Genomic DNA, 5,722 nt, shown 5'->3' on the forward strand with positions numbered 1-5,722 from the left:
TATATATATATATATAATGAAGGTGTTTGGTGTGGTAAATATCGACTAACTTTATTAATTGACAATATATGTAGTGATTGAATTTCAGGGATGGTGTATGCTACTAGTTGTTAGAAGCTATGATTTCTCTCTCCAATTAAAAAAAAAAATGACCTCAAGCTATGCCACTCATCCCTCAACCTTTTAAGCAAAATTGGTTAAAGTAAATGGTATTGATTTAGGCCCTTATCCCCAAATTCTAGGCCAAGATTAAAATTTCAGCTATCCATAGAGGGGGAAAACTGCTAAAAGAAGGTTGTCAACTCAAACATTTAATATGAGATTATCCCAACTTTTATAGTACCTGTGTTTCCTTTCTTTAATGAAATGATAGTAATGTTACTTGCTTTAAATATATTTTTGGTGGGGCTGGAGATATAGCTCAGTTGGTAGAGTGCTTGCCTTGCACATAGGGCCTTGGGTTCAATCCCCAGCACCACCAAAACAAACAAACAAAAAGTCTCCTTGGCAAAATGTTAGAAGCTCTGTCTATTGGTCCCTACTATTTTTTTTTTTTTTTTGAATTTTGATATTTATTTTCTATTTAGTTTTCGGTGGACACAACATCTTTGTATGTGGTGCTGAGGATCGAACCCAGGCCGCACGCATGCCAGGCGAGCGCGCTACCGCTTGAGCCACATCCCCAGCCCCCTACTATTTTTTTAACAGCTCCACAAAATGTAAAAGTCTAAGCCAAGTTCTATCAAAGTTCTGAGACATGTTATTTCATTATTAACAGTTTTGATATGTAGTTTGTGTGAAATTTTTCATATCTGATTATTAGCACAATGTCTTGAGGCTTCATGAAAGTTACTGTAAAGAAAAGCAAAATTTATTTTCACTCACTTTACTAGCATGAATCCAAACTAAAGGCAATGCCAATTTATCCTGTCCCTTTCACAGCCTGTCACTTTAAATGATTAAACCACACAACATGGAATTCACAAAGGATGAGTGTTAACTGTGGGAAGGCGTACACCCAACAATAAATCCACATTTTTTTTTTGCAAATGTTCACAGCACCTTTATTCATAATTATCTCAAGAATGGAAGCAAGCAAGATGTTTTTTAATAAGAGGATAGATGAACAAACCATGGTGAATATATCCAGTGGGATATTTATTAATATTAAGACAAACATAAAAAGTTAGCAATCAAGCCATGAACAAATGTAAATACACATTTTTGTGGGTTTAAGAAATCTGAGCTGGAGCCAGACATGGTGGCTCAGGCCTGTAATCCCAGAGACTTGGGAGGCTGAGGCAGAAGGATAGCAAGTTTGAAGCCAGCCTCAGCAATTTAGCAAGGCCCTAAGCAACTTAGCAAGACCTTGTCTCAAAACAAAAAGAGTTGGAGATGTGGCTCAGTGGTGAAGTGCCCCTTTTGTACCTAAGCAAGAAATCTGGGCTGGGGCAACTTGAAGAACTGAAGCAGGAGGATCACAAATTCAAAGCCAGCCTCAGCAACTTAGACCCTGTCTCAAAAAAAGGGGGGTGGGGATGCAGCTCCCTAGTAAAGGGCCTAATCCCTAGTACTATAAAAAGTAAAAAAAGAAATCTGGGCTGGGGACATAGCTTAATGGTAGAGTGCCTAGCATGTGCAAGGCCCTGGGTTTGATTCCCAGCACCACAAAAAAAAAAAAAAAAAAAAAGTTTCATAAATAAAGGAAATGCATATATTAGCTGAAGTTACCAGGAAAGCAGAAAGACTAAGCCTCAAACATGGACCAGAAGAATGCCAAGCTTAAAATGTCAGCCAAGCATTTTGTGAGACACTCCTCACTTTTAGTAATACCTGCATCTGAGAATAAAATACTCCTTTCTAGTTCTTCCAAACTATCTCAGGATATCCATAAGTCAATTTCTATCAAGATCTGAAGCTTAACATGTGAGATTATGTAAATATTACAGGGTTGTACAGATTCCCAGCTTTGTTAGGTAATACTGCCTACAACATGTTCACTACTGGGTTAGTCAGAGGCTCCTCTGTGTATGTCAGACAGGAGAGATGATGTCTCTTCTGGCTCTATCATCCATTAAGCTTAGTTGAATCTGTTAAATTCATTTCAAAACCTCCCAACCATGAAAGGTGAAGTTCACTTATATAATCTGTCCCTGTATAGTAATCCTTCTTCTTTATCCTAACATTTCTTAACACAGTGTTCCTCTCATTCTAGAGAAGGCTGTGTTTTCACCTTAATACTGTGGTTTTAGTTTTTAAATTTCTCAGCCATCATTTTTCCAATGTAGTAGATTTCACTTTCCACTTCTCATCCCTTAAACAAAGAGCGGTGTGATCATCACTTAATGCAACCTCATTCCTTTCTCCCTGCCCCCACCCTCACCTCCATCCTCTCCCATTTCTGGGTACTGAGGGTGGAACCCAGGGGCACTCTACCACTAAGCTACATCCCCAGCCCTTTTTATTTTTATTTTGAGATGGGGTCTCACTAAGTGCCCAGACTGACCCTGAACTTGCAATCATCTTGCCTCAGCCACCTGAGTCAATGGGACTCCAGGCTTGTGCCACTGTGTCCAGATCCCTTTCTCTCAATATTATTTCTCTTAGAATCCAGAGGGAAACTGCTTCTAGCATGGAAGCCCATATAATGTTTAAATTGCTTTTTACTGCTTCAGTCGTGACCCGGGACGCCACCTAGTGTGGAATCTCTGATAATGAAAATATTAAACCATAAGCTACATTTTATATTTTAAATTGTCAGCAGGATATACACCTGACTTGAGTCCCTGGTCCTGAAGTAACATTGTACCCCTCAAAATTTGATCCCTTAATAACAGTTTACATATCTATAATTTCCTGATAGTTTTGGCAGCTGGTTTGGGAAATCATTGGTAGTAATGTTCCAGGACTTACTGATGTTTAACTCGTGAGAAAGAAATAATAAGTCAAATTTTGAGCATTAAGGTATTCTCAGTACCTAGAACAGTTATAAGCACATAGAAGATGTTCAATAAAACTTGTTTCAATTAATAGATTTGAATGCAATTTTTAAAAGTCACAAAGATAATTGCCAAAAAGTATTTCTGTTTATTCTTCCCCAAACCCTGATACTTCTTTTCCATACTGAAAATGTACTGAATAGTTATCTTATCCTAACAAGATTGGCTATTATTCAGGTTACCTAATCAACATTCCTGTGGCTAACTAAACTGGTGGTATAAAGACCAACCAACAAAAACTACTATCCAGGGCTGGGGCTGTAACTCAGTGGTAACACACTTGTCTGGCATGTATGAGGCCCTGGGTTGACAACCACCACCAAAAAAAAAAAAAAAACAGGAAAACTGCTCTCCAGGGTAGCTCATTTTAAGCCAGTATCACATGGTGCATTATATTTAGGGGGACATACAGTACATGGTTCTTTCAAACCCATGGACAGCACTGTAAGAAACAACGGCAAGGGGTCTTCCCTACACTGGGCAGCAACTTCCTTGCTACAATCCCTCACCGGAGAAGGAACACCTGCTCCCAGGTCGTCTCCACCCCCTACTTGGTCCTGAGCACCCTTCAGCTCTATGCAGCAAGGCTGAAATGAACAGACACTGACAGATGACAGCTTCAGAACCTTGGCAGTCTCCCATTCCCCTGACCTCACTTGTCCCTAGCCGCAGCTTTTAAAGCAGCACCTTTTCAAGGGACATGGACACAGCAATCAGCAGCTGCCTCGCCATCAGCGGTGCCAGGAACACTCCTCTGCGGCAGTGGCCTTTCTCCTATGTCATTCTGGGTTTTCCCTCTCAGAGGTTGCAGGGCCCTCTGCCTGCTGGTGGCCTTTCTCATCTTCTTCAGCATGTGAAGATGTTCTCTCCATTTCCCGTTGTTTTTCTCATGTCTACCCTATATGTTCCTTTTCCCATACCTTCACTGGGTAGTCTGGGGGAAATGGTTGACTAGGTTTTTAATAAAGGGGGGAAAAATACTGTGGTACAAAGAGAAGAAGTGGGGGTTGGGGAGTCTGCTTGCCGCTTGGTAAAAGGCTAAACTTTTTGGTGTTCGTCAGCCTAGAAGGCCTGCTGGGTACTTTTTTTCCCTCCTTGGGGCAGGGTTGATGGGTGCAACAATCACAGGTTTTTGAATCGGATTTGATTCAAATCCCTGCTCTACTCTTCATTAGGTAAAATCTTGAAGAAGTTATCTTCTATGATGGTTAATTTTATGTGTCACCACAGGGTGCCCAGATATTGGGTCAAATATTCTTCTGAGAGTTTATGAGTGTTTGGGGAAGAGCTTAACGTTTTAATTGTTAGATTGGATGAAGCAGATGGCTTTCCCTAGAGTAGGTGGGCCTTGTGCAGTCCTCTGGAGACCTGAATAGAACAAAAATCTGACTGTCCTCCAGGAAGAGAGAATTCTTCTTGCCTGACTGCCTGTCTTTGAACTGAATGGTCTCTCCCTGGGTCTCAAGCCTGCTGGCCTTCAGACAAACTATACCATCTGCTCTCCTGGGGCTCCCAGGCTTGCTGACTCACCCTACAGATCTTGTCAGCCTCTGTAATCTGGTGAGCAGATTCCTCATGAAACATCTATTTTTGCCTCTCTCCCTCTCCCTCTCTCTCTCTCCCTCTCTCCCTCTCCGTCTCTCTCCATCCTCTAGGTTCTGTTTCTCTTGAGGATCCTAACCAACATGACCTCTTTCTTTTCTCTCTTTCTTTCAGCATGTGAAAGGGGAATTATACCTACCCTAGGAGGGCTACAGATACTGAATTTACCCATCCATCATGGTATCTCATAATACATACCAGTTTGGCTTTCTTACCCTAAAACATGTCACCTGCTAAAAGCAGCACAGAGACTTAGAGTGGTTTCTTACATAATACAGAGAAATGATTGACCATCGCTAATTTTATTTTGTTAACATTCCCAAGATAATTTTCTACAAATGTCCCCTATTTTCTGTATGAGAAAGAGATTTAAAAATAAAATCAGTTTTTTCAAGTTAGAAGATCTTTCCACAGTGATTTCTACAAATAATTATTGAACACCAACTGTTTGCCAGGTAACAAGACCAAAATTAATCCCTACCCTCACTGAGTTTAACAATTAGTCAACACACAATCCCCCACTCAACTCTTAGTGTGGGGGGAAAGTTAGTGTAAAAGACAAGTAATCAGGCCATTAGTAAGATGATTAGAGACATGAAGTGGAAGAGATAAGAACAAAAGCAACAGACTCATCAAGTGAAAGCAGGAAAAAGGACTAAACTGAGGTAGAAGAGGTTGGTCTTCCTTGTCTTGGCCAAAACTTGAAAGGACTTGCATTTAACCATGACCCCTTTCCTGGAGAGGAAAAAAAAAAAAAAGTGAAATCAATGGTGGCTATGTATTGTTGTCTTTGCCTAATTAAGAAATACCTGATGCAGGTGGAAATGTCTGGTGATCTCAGTACAAATAGTGTTAAGGTGTTTAAATTTGTTAATTGATACATAGCAACATTAACTTTGTACACATTAATGGAGTAACTTGTGATGTTTCAATACATGTATATATTGTGTGATGTTTAAATCAGGTTAAATAAGTCTCTCTCCAAAACATTTATGATCTCTTATGGTGAGAACATTAAATTGAATAGCTTTTTGAGATATACAGTACATAATTGTTATCTATTGTCATCCTACTGTGCAATAGCACACCAGACCTTCCTAATCTTACCTAACTATAACTTA

At 40.0% G+C, this 5,722-nt stretch overlaps 1 long non-coding RNA gene across 1 annotated transcript in view; it reads right to left on the minus strand.

The window, feature by feature from the left end:
- LOC125619937 overlaps nucleotides 1–5,456 on the minus strand; it is a 20,090-nt gene extending 14,634 nt beyond the window's left edge. Inside the window, exon 1 of the long non-coding RNA XR_007351503.1 lies at nucleotides 5,446–5,456. This is a non-coding gene — a long non-coding RNA (uncharacterized LOC125619937). The remainder of the gene's footprint in view (nucleotides 1–5,445) is intronic.
- Nucleotides 5,457–5,722: the final 266 nt, after the last annotated feature.

Source organism: Marmota marmota, unplaced genomic scaffold, assembly GCF_001458135.2.
Source record: "Marmota marmota marmota unplaced genomic scaffold, marMar, whole genome shotgun sequence".
Classification (NCBI taxonomy): domain Eukaryota; kingdom Metazoa; phylum Chordata; class Mammalia; order Rodentia; family Sciuridae; genus Marmota; species Marmota marmota.